Source organism: Choloepus didactylus, chromosome 1, assembly GCF_015220235.1.
Source record: "Choloepus didactylus isolate mChoDid1 chromosome 1, mChoDid1.pri, whole genome shotgun sequence".
NCBI classification, from domain to species: domain Eukaryota; kingdom Metazoa; phylum Chordata; class Mammalia; order Pilosa; family Megalonychidae; genus Choloepus; species Choloepus didactylus.
In genome coordinates this window covers 160,457,883-160,477,155 of record NC_051307.1, presented here as the reverse complement: position 1 = coordinate 160,477,155, position 19,273 = coordinate 160,457,883, and the positions used below count along the sequence as shown (strand labels likewise).

Below are 19,273 nucleotides of genomic sequence, written 5' to 3'. Positions count from 1 at the left end.
AAGACTGGTGTCAGTTCTTTCTGGAAAGTTTGGTAGAATTCCCCTGTGAAGCCATCTGGCCCTGGGCATTTATTTGTGGGAAGATTTTTGATGACTGATTGGATCTCTTTGCTTATGATGGGTTGATTGAGGTCTTCTCTTTCTTCTCTGGTCAGTCTAGGTTGTTCATATGTTTCCAGGAAATTGTCCATTTCCTCTACATTATCCAGTTTGTTGCCATACAGTTGTTCATAGTATCCTCTTATAATTTTTTTAATTTCTTCAGGATCTGCAGTTACGTCACCTTTTTCATTCATTATTTTGTTTATATGGGTCTTCTGTCTTTTTTATTTTGTCAGTCTAGCTAGGGGCTTGTCAATCTTGTTGATTTTCTCAAAGAACCAACTTTTGGTGATATTTATCCTCTCTATTGTTTTTTTGTTCCTTATGTCATTTATTTCTGCTTTAATCCTTGTTATTTCTTTTCTTCTACTTGGTTTAGGATTGGTTTGCTGTTCATTTTCTAGCTTCTTCAGTTGATCCATTAGTTCTTTGATTTTGGCTCTTTCTTCCTTTTTAATATATGCGTTTAGTGCTATAAATTTCCCCCTTAGCACTGCTTTTGCTGCATCCCATAGGTTTTGGTATGTTGTGTTCTCATTTTCATTCGTCTCTATATATTTAGCAATTTCTCTTGCTATTTCTTCTTTAACCCAGTGATTGTTTAGGAGTGTGTTGTTTAACCTCCAGGTATTTGTGAATTTTCTAAGTCTCTGATGGTTATTGACTTCTAATTGTATTCCATTGTGGTCAGAGAATGTGCTTTGAATAATTTCAATCTTTTTAAATTTACTGAGGCTTGTTTTATGTCCCAGCATATGATCTATTCTGGAGAAAGTTCCGTGAGCACTAGAAAAGTATGTGTATCCTGGTGATTTGGGATGTAATGTTCTGTATATGTCTGTTAAATCTAATTCATTTATCAGATTGTTTAGGTTTTCAATTTCCTTATTGGTCCTCTGTCTGGTTGATCTATCTATAGGAGAGAGTGATGTGCTGAAGTCTCCCACAATTATTGTGGAAACATCAATTGCTTCCTTTAGTTTTGCCAGTGTTTCTCTCATGTATTTTGTGGCACCTTGATTGGGTGCATAGACATTTACGATTGTTACTACTTCTTGTTGAATTGCACCTGTTATTAGTATGTAGTGGCCTTCTTTGTCTCTCAAAACATCCCTGCATTTAAAGTCTATTTTATCTGAGATTAATATTGCTACACCTGCTTTCTTTTGGCTGTAGCTTGCATGATATATTTTTTTCCATCCTTTTACTTTCAATTTCTTTGTGTCCCTGTGTCTAAGATGAGTCTCTTGTATGCAACATATTGATGGTTCATTTTTTTTGATCCATTCTGCGAATCTATATCTTTTAATTGGGGAGTTTAATCCATTTACATTCAGTGTTATAACTGTGAAGGCATTTCTTGAATCAGCCATCTTATCCTTTGGTTTATGTTTGTCATATATATTTTTCCCCTCTCTCTATTAATATCCTTTATTGTACCCATACCGAATCTCTTTAGTACTGAACCTTTCTCCAAGTCTCTCTCTCCTTTCTTTGTTTCTCTTTTTGTAGGGCTCTCTTTAGTATCTCCAGTAGGGCAGGTCTCTTGTTAGCAAATTCTCTCAGCATTTGTTTGTCTGTGAAAAATTTAAGCTCTCCCTCAAATTTGAAGGAGAGCTTTGCTGGATAAAGTATTCTTGGTTGGAAGTTTTTCTCACTCAGAATTTTAAATGTATCATGCCACTGCCTTCTTGCCTCCATGGTGGCTGCTGAGTAGTCACTACTTAGTCTTATGCTGTTTCCTTTGTATGTGGTGAATTGCTTTTCTCTTGCTGCTTTCAGAACTTGCTCCTTCTCTTCCATGTTTGACAGTGTGATCAGAATATATCTTGGAGTGGGTTTATTTGGATTTATTCTATTTGGAGTTCGCTGAGCATTTATGATTTGTGTATTTATGTTGTTTAGAAGACTTGGGAAGTTTTCCCCAACAATTTCTTTGAATACTCTTCCTAGACCTTTACCCTTTTCTTCCCCTTCTGGAACACCAATGAGTCTTATATTTGGACGTTTTATATTATCTGTCATATCCCTGAGGTCCGTTTCGATTTTTTCAATTTTTTTCCCCATTGTTTCTTTTATGCTTTCATTTTCCATTCTGTCATCTTCCAGGTCACTGATTTGTTGTTCAACTTCCTCTAGTCTTGTACTATGAGTGTCCAGAATCTTTTTAATTTGCTCAACAGTTTCTTTAATTTCCATAAGATCATCTATTTTTTTATTTAGTCTTTCAATGTCTTCTTTATGCTCTTCTAAGGTCTTCTTGATATCCTTTGTATTCTGTACTATGGTCTCATTGTTCATCTTTAGTTCTTTGAGTAGCTGCTCCAGGTGCTGTGTCTCTTCTGATCTTTTGATTTGGGTGCTTGGGCTTGGGTTATCCATATCGTCTGTTTTTTTCATATGCTTTATAATTTTCTGTTGTTTTTGGCCTCTTGGTATTTACTGAACTTGGTAGGGTTCCTTTAGGATTTGTAGACCAATTGAAGTCCTTATCTCTAATTTATCAGATCTACAGCTTCGTGGACCACACTTTTGCTAACTAACCAGCAGGTGGCGTCCACTAGCCACCTGTTCTCCACAAGCCAGTTCTCCCCTGCTTTGCCTTTGTGGTTAGTGGGGGAGTGAGTCTTGTGGGGTCCAATTGGTGTACCAAGCTTGCGTGTGTATTTGGTGTTGCCCGCCCGGTATGTTGGGTGTGTTTCTGGGCAGTCAGGGAGAGGGGGTGGCTCTAACAATCAAATCTCCCTGGTGATCCTGGAGTTTTAAAGCTGCTGCAATAGTCTAATCCTTCAGTTCAGTCCTGCCACAGTTTGTCTCTGCCACTGACCCACAAGTCCTTGGTATTGACGTATGGCTCCTGAGACTTGCGAGTGGGTCCCTCTTCCAGGCCGTGCACCCCCTGGTCCTCTGTTGAGGGATGACTGTGCTATGTCACAGGTGAGTGCCGTCCCCCCAGGGCGGTTCTGGGCTGCTGGGCTGTGTAGGGAGGCTCCCAGTCTGCTGAAATGATGGCTGAATGGGGCTTTGTTAATTCACACTGCTCCACCTTCCCAACTCTGGGACAATCAGCTGAGGTTGCAGGGAAGGCTAATGTCCACGCCCAGTTTGTGGTGTGTGCCTGTTATTTGAAGCACTTCCGTCACACTGGGTTGTGTGAGGCAGCTCTGGGCTATGGGGCTGGCAATGGGCAGGAGTGTTTCCTGTCCACCAGGATGATGGCTGTGAGCGGATACCCCCCTTTTCTTGGGATGTTGTGGTGTTTAGTGAAATTTCTCAGCCACTGGATTATTGCCTTTTGTCTCAGAGCTCTGTTAGTTCTTCTCTTGTCTTGACCTGCCCAAATTGCAAGTCTTTGAAGCTTTCTGTATTGGGCTTCTTAGAGTAATTGTTTTACAAAAAGAAAAAAGGATTAAAAAAAAAAAAAAAAAAGGGCCCTCCTCAGAGATCTAATGGGTTATTGAAATGCTAAGAGACAAAGCAATTAGGGCCATTAAGGAAAGGTCCACAGGGCAGAGAGATCAGCTTTTCTTCGGGATTTGCATATGAGCCTGAGGGCCTGAGCTCTGCCATTCCCCTTTCTATGCTCACCAGAACTCCAAAAATCCTCCGCTTTTATTTTGGAGTTTTTCGTGCTGTTTTTTTCTATGTCTGTCTCCTCTCTGCTGGGCTGGCTCCTCTCAGATTCTCTGGTGTCTGGTCTCAGTCTATCTATGGTTGGAGTTTGGATCAGTAGAATGAGTTTCCGATAAGGGCTGCCACTCCAGTTCTCCCTTCTCCTTCCCAGAGCTGACAGCCCCTCCTCCCACAGGACTGAGCCTGGCAGGGAGGGGCGCGGGTCCCCTGGCCGCAAAAACTTACAGATTTCGCTGATCTCAGCAGTTCGACGTTTTCGTGAGTGTTGTATGAAGTATGCCCAAAGTCAGATTGCTCTGTGGTGTCCAATCCACGCAGTTCCTGGCTTTCTGCCTACTTTCCTGGAGGAGTAACTAAAACATACAGCTCACCAGTCCGCCATCTTCTACATATCTCTCTTTCTTGAAGTATAATTTACATACCCTAAAATTTCCCCATTTTAAGTGTACAGTTATTTTTAGTAAATTTATAGACTTGTACAGCCATCACCAGAAATTGATTTTTGCACATTTCTATCTTCCCCAGATCCCTCATGCCCATTCCCGCTCCCACGTCCAGTCAACCACTAGTCTATTTTCTGTCTTTATGGATTTACCTATTCTGGATATTTCATACAATGGAATAATGCAATATGAGGTTCATTGTAACAGGCTTATCTCACTGGGCATGTTTTTGAGGTTTATCTACAGTGTGGCGTGCATCAATACTTTGTTTTTGTTTAATTGCCATATAGTATTAATTGGGTGGATACACTACATTTTGTTCACCAGTTGATGGACATTTGAGTAGTTTCCATGCTTATATGAATATTCATGTACAACTCTGTCTTTTTGTGGATGTATGTTTTAATTTCTGTTAGGCAGATTCCTAGGAGTGGAATTGTTAGGTTTTTTGTTAAAATTACATTTAACCCTTTAAGGAAATGCAACATTTTTCCAAAACATTCCCACCAGCAATACATGAGTGTCCAGTTTTCCTACATCCTCACCCACATGGATTATTGTCTTTTTGTTTATAGCACTCTAGTGTTAGTTGGTATCTTTGTGGTTTTAATTTGCATTTCCCTAATGACTGATTATGCTGATATCTTTTCACTTGTTTATTGGCCATGTCTGTATATTCTTTGTAAAATGTCTGTTCAAATCTTGTGCCCATTTTTTTTTTTAATTGGGTTACTTGTCTTCTTATTGATTTGTAAGAGTTCTTTATGTATTCTGGATATATATCCTTTTTCAGATATATGATTTGCAAATATTTCCTCACAGTCTGTGGGTTATCTTTATATTTTCTTAATAGTATTTCCTGAAGCACAATTTTTTTTTTAATTTGATGAAGTCCAGTTTATCACTTTTTTTCTTGTATGGGTTGTGATTTGGTATTGTATCTAATAAATCTTTGCCTAATTCAAGGTCCCCAGAATTTTCTGTTTTCTTCTAAAAGCTTATAGTTTAGCTCTTGCTGATTCTTGAAGTCTTCCATATTTTTGTGTCATTCTTTCATGGGTGCTATGCTTATCTCTGTATCATTCCAATTTTAGTATGTGCTCTAAAGTGAGTCATTTTTGCAAATAAAGTAAATATTGGGTTTTTACTCACAGTGTATTTTGTACAGATCCTATGGGTGAAGAGAGTGGACATCAGTGTAGACTCCATAGATGTTAAAAGGCTTATAAGGAAATACTACAAAGAACTCTCTGCCTGTATATCCAGCAACTTAGATGAAGTAGACCAATGCCTTGAGAAACACAACTACCAAAACTGTCTCAAGAAGTGTTAATCTGATTAGTCTCATATCTATTAAAGAAACTGAATCCAAAGTTAAAAACTTCCCAGCAAGGAGAACTGCAGGCCCAGATGGTTTCACTGGTGAATTTTACCAAACATTTAAGGAATAATGCCAATTCCACATAATCTCTTCCAGAAAATAGAAGAGTACGGAAAAATCTCATTTTACTAGGCCAGGATAATGCTAATACTAGAACCAGATAAAGACATTACCAGAAAAGTAAAGACCACTATCTCTCATGAAATAGGTACAAAAATTCTCAACAAAATATTAGCAAGTCAATATAAAGGATCACAACTAAATAGGGTTTATTGCAGGAATACAAGGCTGGCTCAATATTTGAAAATTAATCTATATAATTCACTATATTAATAGACTAAACAAGAAGAACCAAATGGTCATCTCAATGGATGCAGAAAAAGTATTTGACAAAATTCAACAGCCATTCATGATTTAAAATGCTCAGAAAACTAGAAATAAAAGGTAACTTTCATAACTTCATTAAGAATATCTATAAAATTCATACCATTAACATACAGGAAACTTTCATCACTTCATAAAGAATATTTATAAAATTCACACCATTAACATTATACTCAATGGTGAAAGACTGAATGCTTTCCCTATAGGATAGAAAACAAGGCAAGATGTCCTCTCTCACCACTCCTATTCAATATTGTACTAGAAATCCCAGTGCTATAAAGCAAGGAAAAAAGAAATAAAAGACCTCTAGATTGGAAAAGAAGAAATAGAACTGTCTGTATTTGCAGATTCATGTAGAAAATCCCAAAGAAGCTTCCAGAATTGACTGAGTTTAGCAAGGTTGCAGTATACAAGGCCAATATAAAAAATTAATTGTATTCTGTAGCAATGAACACTTGGAATTAGAAATCTTTAAAATTATCATTACAGTAGCACCAAAAAAAAAAAAAAAAAAGCAGTAGGCCTTAGATATTACTCTAAAAAATATGTGCAGGTTCTGTTTGCTGAAAACATATACCATTGAAAAAAATCCAAGAAGACCTAAATAATTGGGAAGACACATTATGGAATGAATTGGAGACTCCATATTTAAGATGTTAATTCTCCCCATATTGATCTATGGATTTAAAGCAATTCCAGTGAAAACTTCTAGCATGATTTTTTTTGGGGGGTAGTTACCTACTAACTGATTCTAAAGTTTATATTGAAAGGCAGAGAACCTGGAATAGCTAAAACAATTTTGAAAAATTGTAGTGAGAATCATCTTTCTGATATTAACACTTACTATGTAGCTACAGTAATTAAGACAGTGTAGTATTGATGAAAGAATAGATATATAGATCCATGGAATAGACTAGAGAGTCCAAAAATAGATCCACACAATATAGTCCATGGATTTATTTATTTTTTTTATAAAGATACAAAGGTAAATCAGTGGAGAAAGTGTAGTCATTTCAACAGTGGTACTGGAACAGCTGGATATCCACATGCAAAAAACAAGCAAGCAAAGAAAACTTGATCCTTATTGCACAGCTCATATAAAAATTAAATTATACCATAGACCTAAATGTAAGAGCTAAAATATAAAACTTTTAGAAGAAAACATAAGAATAAATTCTTCATGATTTATTAGGCATTGGTTTCTTAGATGTGACACCAAAAGCACATGTGGTAAGAGAAAACAATTGGAGGTCTACAAAATTGAGCCTTTTTGCTTCAAATGATACTATCAAGAAAAAGACAACTCACAAATGGGAGAAAATATTTTTAAATCATATATCTAATAAGGGACAAAGGACTTATATCCAGAATATATGGCAAAAGATTTGAGTAGACATTTCACCAAAGAAGATACATAAATGGCCAATAAACACAGGAAAAGATGCTCAACATCATTAGTCATAAAGGAAATCAGGCAAATTAAGCCATGATGCGATACCACTTTACACACACTACAATGGCCAAAATGAAAAGGGTAGTAACAAGTGCTGGTGAGGATGTGGAGAAATTGAAACCCTCATACATTGCTGGTGGGGTTGTAAAATGGTGTAGCCACTTTGGAAGACAGTTTGGCATTTCCCCAAAATGTTAAAAAACATGGTTATCATATGACCCAGCCAGTGTACTCCTAGGCATATACCCAAGAGAATTGAAAATATATTCATCTAAGAACTTTTACATAAAAGTTAATAACAGCATTACATATAATAGCCAAAGAGTAGAAACGTGCATCTATGATGAATGGATAAACAAAATGTGGTATAGCTATACAGTGGAATATTAGTTGGCAATAAAAAGGAGTGGAAGTACTGATACATGCTACAACATGGATGAACCTCGAAAACGTAAGTGAAAGAAGCCAGTCACAAAAGGCAACATACTGCCTGGTTCTGTTTATAGGAAATGTACAGAATAGGCAAATCTATAAATATCGAAAGTAGATTAGTGATTGTCAGGAACTGGGGTGAGAGGGGAATGGGGAGTGGCTGCTAATGGGTATGGAGTATCTTTTGAGGATAATGAAAATATTCTAAAATTAAATATTGGTGATGGTGCACAACTCTTCGAATATACTAGAACAACTCAATTGTATACTTTAGGTGAATTTTATGGTATGTAAATTAAATTGCAATAAAGCTGTTTTAAAAAAAAGGAAATTCCTGAAATCATAAGATATTCTTAAAATGCTCCAGAGTATTCCCAGGAATTCCAATTCCTATTTCTTAAATCCTGAAGATTAGTATCTGTCAAGAATATGGAAACACTGACTGGGCAAGTGACTTTGGGGCTTCTGCACTGGGGAGGCTGGATATAAAAATCAGGGAAATCCCACAAATATGGAAAGGATGTTCAAAACATTTTGGGCAGCTGAAAAAAACATGGTAAATATCCATTACATATGATGAGGGTTTTGGGGTACAGATGAAATGAAGAGAGAGGTGTTGGTGCTGGGATTCAGTGGTGGACAAGGCAAACAACAGCTTGCCTTTGCCAGCGTATGTTCTGTTGCAGGAATGAAGACAGTAAAAGTATACACAATAAAACAATTTCAGGTACTAAGTGCTGTACCCTGGTAAACTGGATAATAAGGTAGAGAGGAAAAAGATAGAGGTTTGGTCAAGGGAGAGGAGGAAGCTGTTTGAGGAACTGAAAAATGGCCAGGGTGGCTAGATTATAGAGCCCAGGAGGCGAGCAACAGAAGATGAGGTTAGGGCGGTTGCAGACTGGAGCTATTACAGGCCGTTGTAGAAGAGTTTAGATTTTATTTGAATTGTAGTAGGTAACTATTGAAGCTTTCTGAACAGGAGAATGATTTGCTCTGATTTGCATTTACATTTGTAAAAGATTACTCTGGTTATGCTGTTTGGAGAATGGTCTGGAGAGGCAAGAGTAAAAGCAGAAAGAGCAGTTAGGAGCCCATGACAAGTAGTCCAAGTGAGAGAGGATGATTTGGGTGACCAGTATTCTAGCAGTGGAAGTGATGGGAAGTGGTTAAAGTTGAGAGATATTTTGAAGATAGGATTGACAGGACTTGCTCAGAAAGTTTGTATTCTGGGTATAGTATACAAAGATGGCAGGTGGCCATTTTGCTCTTACCAGCTGCCAGACACCTAACATGTTCCCTGTAAAAAGTTCTGTTGCCCCAAGAAGGTTCTCTTGTTGCGCATGTGCTGGGCTATCAAGTCATATCCTGGAGAGGTTAGTTTGGTGTGACTGTCCTGACTTGGACCTGACGGTTCAGCCTGACATACCATACGTATGACAAGCAAATAAAAAGCAAGTCATGTACACCCTCACTTGCTCTGTTATAGCAGAAGGCTCTCTGTTTATTCTTGACTCTCCTGTTCTTGGATTCCTGGCTCTTTGCCCTGCCACCACACCCCTCTGGGCATCTGATTGGACCCCCATTAAGTCTCCCATTTGGCTTCTTATCATTGAACCTTGCTCTCAGCCCTGCTTTCTCCTCTGATCTCAGTATCATCTTCCCCAACTCTCCAACCCCCAAACCCCTCTGTCAGATACGGATGAAAAATTTCCTCCTGAAATTGAAACCCAGGGCTCTCTGGAGGTGTTGATTCAGATTTGTATCTTAGGGGTTTTTTGAGTTAGGTACTACTCTTGAACACAAAAGATTATAACTTTTTTGAAAAAAGTCTTTATTGTGATATAATTCACATTGCATAAAATTCACCTTTTTTTTTCCTCCACACACACATCCCCCTTTCTCCCTTCCCCCATTCCCAGGTTACTTCTAATCTGCTTTCAATCCCTGCAGATTTGTTCTTTCTAGCCATCTCTTGGAAATGATGTCATAGAATATTTTTCCTTATATGCCTTGCTTCGTTCACTGAGCATGTTTTCAATCTTCCATGTTGCGTGTCTAATAACTTCATTCTTTCTTATGGCCGAATAATACTCAATTGTGTATATATATATTTTAATATCTATTTTATGCTGTGTGTTGGCTATATATTTGGGACATGAAGATGAGTACATTGTAGTGGCTTTCTGACTCGTCTCCACTTCTGCTTCCCTGATCTTTCGTACTACTATCTGAATCTCATCACTTCCCTTCCTCAGAAACTATAGCAGTGCTATAAATGCTCAATAAATACTTTGTGAATAAGCTGAAATTATTTCTAAGTTTCTTGTTCAGTGAATCTGTGCACTGAATCTTTGTTTCGAATTTGTGTTTTCTCCAAATTGAGTCTGTTTCACTCTTTTGTTAAGTTTCTTTAATTTTTTTTCTTGCCCTAATATTTGAAGTTCTTCCAAAGGTAGAGCCTTCTGTACTTTCCATTTCCCTTCTGTTGATTTACTCTTACAGGACACTTGCTTTTGTAAAAAAAACAAAGATTAATTTTTATGCTTGGCCTTATGGCATGTCTTGTATATAATTCTATTTCTGGATATGATGCCATTTGTGGGTATACCTTTTTTTTTCTATTGAACCATTTCATATAGGAGGAGGACACACACAAAAATCCTCCCTTTTCAGATTATGACAGTTTTCATCTGTACCATCAGTATAGCCACTAAAATCTGTTATTAAGAAAAAAAGTGGTACTCAAAAGGAAATGAATTTGCTTTTAATTATGTCCCATTAGTTTAATTGTTGAACAAGCTCATTGTCTTAACTATAAAGTTTGGTAATATTCTTATAGTCTGAAGTCCAGACAAGTAGCATTTAACTTTATTCATTGTTTTTTTTTTTTTTTTTTTTTTTTTTAAATCATCATTTTATTGAGATATATTCACATACCACGCAGTCATACAAAACAAATTGTACTTTCGATTGTTTACAGTACCATTACATAGTTGTACATTCATCACCTAAATCAATCCCTGACACCTTCATTAGCACACACACAAAAATAACAAGAATAATAATTAGAGTGAAAAAGAGCAATTGAAGTAAAAAAGAACACTAGGTACCTTTGTCTGTTTGTTTGCTTCCCCTACTTTTCTACACATCGATCCATAAACTAGACAAAGTGGAGTTTGGTCCTTATGGCATTCCCAATCCCACTGTCACCCCTCATAAGCTACATTTTTATACAACTGTCTTCGAGATTCATGGGTTCTGGGTTGTAGTTTAATAGTTTCAGGTATCCACCACCAGCTACCCCAATTCTTTAGAACCTAAAAAAGGTTGTCTAAAGTGTGCGTAAGAGTGCCCACCAGAGTGATCTCTCGGCTCGTTTTGGAATCTCTCTGCCACTGAAGCTTATTTCATTTCCTTTCACATCCCCCTTTTGGTCAAGAAGATGTTCTCCATCCCACGATGCCGGGTCTACATTCCTCCCCGGGAGTCATATTCCACGTTGCCAGGGAGATTCACTTCCCTGGGTGTCTGATCCCACGTAGGGGGGAGGGCAGTGATTTCACCTTTCAAGTTGGCTTAGCCAGAGAGAGAGGGCCACATCTGAGCAACAAAGAGGCATTCAGGAGGAGACTCTTAGGCACAAATACAGGGAGGCCTAGCCTCTCCTTTGCAGCAACCGTCTTCCCAAGGGTAAAACTTATGGTAGAGGGCTCAACCCATCAAACCACCAGTCCCCTATGTCTGTGGTCATGTTAGCAACCATGGAGGTGGGGTAGGCGAATACCCCTGCATTCTCCACAGGCTCCTCAAGGGGGCACTACATCGTTTTGTTTTTTTTTTTTTTTTTTCCTTGTTTGTCTTTTTTCTTTTTTTTTTTTTTTTTTAACTTTCCCTTCTTTTTTCAAATCAACTGTATGAAAAAAAAAGTTAAAAAGAAAACAAACATACAATAAAAGAACATTTCAAAGAGACCATAGCAAGGGAGTAAGAAAAAGACAACTAACCTAAGATAACTGCTTAACTTCCAACATGTTCCTACTTTACCCCAAGAAAGTTACATACTATAGCAACATTTCAGTGAACTTGTTCCTACTACATCCATCAGAAATTAACAGACCATAGTCATTTCTGGGCATCCCCAGAACGTTAAATAGCTTATCTGTTCTTCTTGGATTATTGTTCCCCCTTCCTTAATTGCTCTCTACTGCTAGTTCCCCTACATTCTACATTATAAACCATTTGTTTTACATTTTTCAAAGTTCACATTAGTGGTAGCATATAATATTTCTCTTTTTGTGCCTGGCTTATTTCGCTCAGCATTATGTCTTCAAGGTTCATCCATGTTGTCATATGTTTCACCAGATCGTTCCTTCTTACTGCCGCGTAGTATTCCATCGTGTGTATATACCACATTTTATTTATCCACTCATCTGTTGATGGACATTTGGGTTGTTTCCATCTCTTGGCAATTGTGAATAATGCTGCTATGAACATTGGCGTGCAGATATCTGTTCGTGTCACTGCTTTCCGATCTTCCGGGTATATCCCGAGAAGTGCAATCGCTGGATCGAATGGTAGCTCTATCTCTAGTTTTCTAAGGAACTGCCAGACTGACTTCCAGAGTGGCTGAACCATTATACAGTCCCACCAACAATGAATAAGAGTTCCAATTTCTCCACATCCCCTCCAGCATTTGTAGTTTCCTGTTTGTTTAATGGCAGCCATTCTAACCGGTGTTAGATGGTATCTCATTGTGGTCTTAATTTGCATCTCTCTAATAGCTAGTGAAGCTGAACATTTTTTCATGTGTTTCTTGGCCATTTGTATTTCCTCTTCAGAGAACTGTCTTTTCATATCTTTTGCCCATTTTATAATTGGGCTGTCTGTACTATTGTCATTGAGTTGTAGGATTTCTTTGTATATGCAAGATATCAGTCTTTTGTCAGATACATGGTTTCCAAAAATTTTTTCCCATTGAGTTGGCTGCCTCTTTACCTTTTTGAGAAATTCCTTTGAGGTGCAGAAACTTCTAAGCTTGAGGAGTTCCCATTTATCTATTTTCTCTTTTGTTGCTTGTGCTTTGGGTGTAAAGTCTAGGAAGTGGCCTCCTAATACAAGGTCTTGAAGATGTTTTCCTACATTATCTTCTAGGAGTTTAATGGTACTTTCTTTTATATTGAGATCTTTGGTCCATTTTGAGTTAATTTTTGTGTAGGGGGTGAGGTAGGGGTCCTCTTTCATTCTTTTGGATATGGATATCCAACTCTCCCAGCCCCATTTGTTGAAAAGACCATTATGGCTCAGTTCGGTGACTTTGGGGGCCTTATCAAAGATCAGTCGGCCATAGATCTGAGGGTCTATCTCTGAATTCTCAATTCGATTCCATTGATCTATATGTCTATCTTTGTGCCAGTACCATGCTGTTTTGGCAACTGTGGCTTTATAATAAGCTTCAAAGTCAGGGAGTGTAAGTCCTCCCACTTCGTTTTTCTTTTTTAAAGTGTCTTTAGCAATTCGAGGCATCTTCCCTTTCCAAATAAATTTGATAACTAGTTTTTCCAAGTCTGCAAAGTAGGTTGTTGGGATTTTGATTGGGATTGCATTGAATCTGTAGATGAGTTTGGGTAGAATTGACATCTTAATGACATTTAGCCTTCCTATCCATGAACATGGAATATTTTTCCATCTTTTAAGGTCCCCTTCTATTTCTTTTAGTAGAGTTATGTAGTTTTCTTTGTATAGGTCTTTTACATCTTTGGTTAAGTTTATTCCTAGGTACTTGATTTTTTTAGTTGCTATTGAAAATGGTATCTTTTTCTTGAGTGTCTCTTCAGTTTGTTCATTTCTAGCATATAGAAACATTACTGACTTATGTGCATTAATCTTGTATCCCGCTACTTTGCTAAATTTGTTTATTAGCTCTAGTAAGTGTATCGTTGATTTCTCAGGGTTTTCTAGATATAAGATCATATCATCTGCAAACAATGACAGTTTTACTTCTTCTTTTCCAATTTGGATGCCTTTTATTTCTTTGTCTTGCCGGATTGCCCTGGCTAGCACTTCCAGCACAATGTTGAATAACAGTGGTGACAGCGGGCATCCTTGTCTTGTTCCTGATCTTAGAGGGAAGGCTTTCAGTCTCTCACCATTGAGTACTATGCTGGCTGTGGGTTTTTCATATATGCTCTTTATCATGTTGAGGAAGTTTCCTTCAATTCCTACCTTTTGAAGTGTTTTTATCAAAAACGGATGTTGGATTTTGTCAAATGCTTTTTCAGCATCTATTGAGATGATCAATTGATTTTTCCCTTTCGAGTTTTTAATGTGTTGTAATACATTGATTGTTTTTCTTATGTTGAACCATCCTTGCATGCCTGGAATGAACCCCACTTGGTCATGGTGTATGATTTTTTTAATGTGTCTTTGGATTCGATTTGCAAGTATTTTGTTGAGGATTTTTGCATCTATATTCATTAGGGAGATTGGCCGGTAGTTTTCCTTTTTTGTAGCATCTTTGCCTGGTTTTGGTATTAGATTGATGTTAGCTTCATAAAATGAGTTAGGTAGTGTTCCATTTTTTTCAATGTTTTGAAAGAGTTTGAGTAAGATTGGTGTCAGTTCTTTCTGGAAAGTTTGGTAGAATTCCCCTGTGAAGCCATCTGGCCCTGGGCATTTATTTGTGGGAAGATTTTTGATGACTGATTGGATCTCTTTGCTTGTGATGGGTTGGTTGAGGTCTTCTATTTCTTCTCTGGTCAGTCTAGGTTGTTCATATGTTTCCAGGAAATTGTCCATTTCTTCTACATTATCCAGTTTGTTGCCATACAGTTGTTCATAATATCCTCTTATAATTTTTTTAATTTCTTCAGGATCTGCAGTTATGTCACCTTTTTCATTCATTATTTTGTTTATATGGGTCTTCTCTCTTTTTGATTTTGTCAGTCTAGCTAGGGGCTTGTCAATCTTGTTGATCTTCTCAAAGAACCAACTTTTGGTGATATTTATCCTTTCTATTGTTTTTTTGTTCTCTATGTCATTTATTTCTGCTTTAATCCTTGTTATTTCTTTTCTTGTACTTGGTTTAGGATTGGTTTGCTGTTCATTTTCTAGCTTCTTCAGTTGATCCATTAGTTCTTTGATTTTGGCTCTTTCTTCCTTTTTAATATATGCGTTTAGTGCTATAAATTTCCCCCTTAGCACTGCTTTTGCTGCATCCCATAGGTTTTGGTATGTTGTGTTCTCATTTTCATTCGTCTCTATATATTTAGCAATTTCTCTTGCTATTTCTTCTTTAACCCACTGATTGTTTAGGAGTGTGTTGTTTAACCTCCAGGTATTTGTGAATTTTCTAAGTCTCTGATGGTTATTGACTTCTAATTGTATTCCATTGTGGTCAGAGAATGTGCTTTGAATAATTTCAATCTTTTTAAATTTATTGAGGCTTGTTTTATGTCCCAGCATATGATCTATTCTGGAGAAAGTTCCGTGAGCACTAGAAAAGTATGTGTATCCTGTTGATTTGGGATGTAATGTCCTGTAGATGTCTGTTAAATCTAATTCATTTATCAGATTGTTTAGGTTTTCAGTTTCCTTATTAGTCTTCTGTCTGGTTGATCTATCTATAGGAGAGAGTGATGTGTTGAAGTCTCCCACAATTATTGTGGAAACATCAATTGCTTCCTTTAGTTTTGCCAATGTTTCTCTCATGTATTTTGTGGCACCTTGATTGGGTGCATAGACATTTACGATTGTTATTTCTTCTTGCTGAATTGCCCCTTTTATTAGTATGTAGTGGCCTTGTTTGTCTCTCAAAACATCCCTGCATTTGAAGTCTATTTTATCTGAGATTAATATTGCTACACCTGCTTTCTTTTGGCTGTAGCTTGCATGAAATATTTTTTTCCATCCTTTCACTTTCAGTTTCTTTGTGTCCCTGTGTCTAAGATGAGTCTCTTGTATGCAACATATTGATGGTTCATTTTTTTTGATCCATTCTGCGAATCTATATCTTTTAATTGGGGAGTTTAATCCATTTACATTCAACGTTAAACCGTGAAGGCATTTCTTGAATCGGCCATCTTATCCTTTGGATTATGTTTGCCATATTTTTCCCTCTCTCTATTAATATCCTTTATTGTACCCATACCGAATCTCTTTAGTACTGAACCTTTCTCCAAGTCTCTCTGTCCTGTCTTTGTTTCTCTGTCTGTAGGGCTCCCTTTAGTATCTCCAGTAGGGCAGGTCTCTTGTTAGCAAATTCTCTCAGCATTTCTTTGTCTGTGAAAAATTTAAGCTCTCCCTCAAATTTGAAGGAGAGCTTTGCTGGATAAAGTATTCTTGGCTGGAAATTCCTCTCACTCAGAATTTTAAATATATCGTGCCACTGCCTTCTCGCCTCCATGGTGGCTGCTGAGTAGTCACTACTTAGTCTTATGCTGTTTCCTTTGTATGTGGTGAATTGCTTTTCTCTTGCTGCTTTCAGAACTTGCTCCTTCTCTTCTGTGTTTGACAGTGTGATCAGTATATGTCTCGGAGTGGGTTTTTTTGGATTTATTCTATTTGGAGTTCGCTGAGCATTTATGATTTGTGTATTTATGTTGTTTAGAAGATTTGGGAAGTTTTCCCCAACAATTTCTTTGAATACTCTTCCTAGACCTTTACCCTTTTCTTCCCCTTCTGGGACACCAATGAGTCTTATATTCGGACGTTTCATATTATCTATCATATCCCTGAGGTCCATTTCGAGTTTTTCAATTTTTTTCCCCATTCTTTCTTTTATGTTTTCATTTTCCATTCTGTCATCTTCCAGGTCACTGATTCGTTGTTCAACTTCCTCTAGTCTTGTACTATGAGTGTCCAGAATCTTTTTAATTTGGTCAACAGTTTCTTTAATTTCCATAAGATCATCCATTTTTTTATTTAGTCTTGCAATGTCTTCTTTATGCTCTTCTAGGGTCTTCTTGATTTCCTTCATATCCCGTACTAGGGTCTCATTGTTCATCTTTAGTTCTTTGAGTAGCTGCTCTAGGTGTGTCTCTTCTGGTCTTTTGATTTGGGTGCTTGGGCTTGGGTTATCCATATCGTCTGGTTTTTTCATATGCTTTATAATTTTCTGTTGTTTTTGGCCTCGTGGCATTTGCTGACCTTGATAGGGTTCTTTTAGGGTTTGTAGACCAGTTGAAGTCCTTATCTCTAATTTATCAGATCTACAGCTTCGTGGAGTACACTTTCTCTAACTAACCAGCAGGTGGCGTCCACGAGCCACCTGTTCTCCACAAGCCAGATCTCCCCTGCTTAGCCTTTTTGGTGAGTGGGGGAGTGAGTCTTGTGGGGCCCAATTGGTGTCCCAAGCTTGCGTGTGTAGTTGGTGTTGCCTGCCCTGTATGTGGGGCGTGTTTCTGGGCAGTCGGGGAGGGGGGGTGGCCCTAACAATCAAATCTCCCTGATGATCCTAGAGTTTTAAAGCTACTGCAATAGTCTAATCCTTCAGTTCAGTCCTGCCACAGTTTGTCTCTGTCACTGACCCACAAGTCTTTGGTATTGGCGTATGGCTCCTGAGACTTGCAAGTGGGCCCCTCTTCCAGGCTGTGCACCCCGGGTCCTCTGTTGAGGGATGACTGTGCTATGTCGCAGGTGAGTGCCGTCCCCCCAGGGCAGTTCTGGGCTGCTGGGCTGTGTTGGGAGGCTCCCAGTCTGCTCAAATGATGGCTGAATGGGGCTCTGTTAATTCACACTGCTCCCCCTTCCCAGCTCTGGGACATTCAGCTGAGGTTGCAGGGAAGGCTAATGTCCACGCCCAGTTTTGTGGTGTGTGCCTGTTATTTGAAGCACTTCCGTCACACTGGGTTGTCTGGGGCAGCTCTGGGCTATGGGGCTGGCGATGGGCAGGAGTGTTTCCTGTCCACCAGGATGGTGGCTGTGAGCGGACACCCCCCTTTTCTTGGGAAGTTGTGTTGTTTAGTGAATTTTCTCAGCCACTGGATTATTGCCTTTTGTCTCAGAGCTCTCTTAGTTCTGCTCTTGACTTGACGTGCCCAAATTTCAATTCTTTGAAGCTTTCTGTATTGAGCTTCTTAGAGTAATTGTTTTAGAAAAAGCAAAAAGGATTTAAAAAAAAAAAAAAAAAAAAAAAAACGGCCCTCCTCAGAGATCTAATGGGTTATTGAAATGCTAATAGACAAAGCAACCAGGGCCATTAAGGAAAAGTGCCCAGGGCAGAGAGATCAGCCTTGCTTCGGGATTTGCATATGCGCCTCAAGGCCTGATCTCCGCCCTTCCCCTTTCTGTGTTCACCAGAACTCCAAAAATCCTCTGCTTTTATTTTGGAGTTTTTCGTGTTGTTTTTTTTCTATGCCTGTCTCCTCTCTGCTGGGCTGGCTGCTCTCAGAGTCTCTGGTGTCTGGCCTCAGTCTATCTATGGTTGGAGTTTGAATCAGTAGAATGAGTTTCCGGTAAGAGCAGCCACTGCAATTCTCCCTTCTCCTTCCTGGAGCTGACAGCCCCTCCTCCCCCGGGACTGAGCCTGGCAGGGAGGGGCGCGGGTCCCCTGGCCGCAAAAACTTACAGATTTCGCTGATCTTAGCAGTTCCACGTTTTCATGAGTGTTGTATGAAGTATGCCCAAAGACAGATTGCTCTGTGGTGTCCAGTCCACGCAGTTCCTGGCTTTTTACCTACTTTCCTGGAGGAGTAACTAAAACATACAGCTCACCAGTCTGCCATCTTGCCCCGCCTCTCTCATTGTTTTTTAATAGCCTGACTTTAAATTTTTATTCCGTTAACATTATATGTTATGATTTTCTTTTTATACCCATCTTAAGTATCACTACACCAAGTTTCATCATATTCTAATACATTTGTTGGGTTTTCAGATTTTCTGAGAAACAAAATTGGAGTTTAAGAAAAAAACCTCTGTTTTTTTCTATCTTGGTTGCTACAATGACTCATTGTTCTACAGACTTCCTTCCTCCCTCCCTTCTTCCCTCCCTCCCTTTTTATTAGAGATGTTGTAGGTTTAAAGAAAAGTCATGCATAAAATACAGAGTTCCCATAGGCCACCCTATTTATTATTAACACCTTGCATTAGTGTGGTACATTTATTACAGTTCATGAAAGAATATTTTTATAATTGTACTGTTAACTATAGTCCTTCCTTCCTTTCCTTTCCTCCCTTTCCTCTCCTCCTCTCCCTGTTCCTTCCTTCCTTCCTTCCTTCCTTTCCTCCTAAGATTTTGAGTTAATTCCTTACCTAGAAGTTGAGAAATCTGGGATTATAATGGGAATTCAGATATTGACTACCCAGCTTTGCTCTTTATCTAGACATGGTATAGGACAGAGGGGGTTTGATATTAGAGAAACCTGGGCTCAAGTACAATTTTTTACTTTCTGAGTGTGTAATATGAGGAAATTCTTTTATTTCTCTCAGTCTCGGTTTCCTCATCTGTGA

At 38.4% G+C, this 19,273-nt stretch overlaps 1 protein-coding gene and 1 non-coding gene across 3 annotated transcripts in view; one reads left to right on the top strand and one right to left on the bottom strand.

Moving 5' to 3' along the window:
* Window positions 1-19,273, top strand: part of PPP2R3A (protein phosphatase 2 regulatory subunit B''alpha) — a 243,680-nt gene that overhangs the window by 38,044 nt on the left and 186,363 nt on the right. The window lies entirely within an intron of this gene.
* LOC119510681 lies at window positions 10,441-10,582 on the bottom strand. The gene has a single exon (XR_005211998.1). It is a non-coding gene; the product is annotated as a small nucleolar RNA SNORA29 (small nucleolar RNA).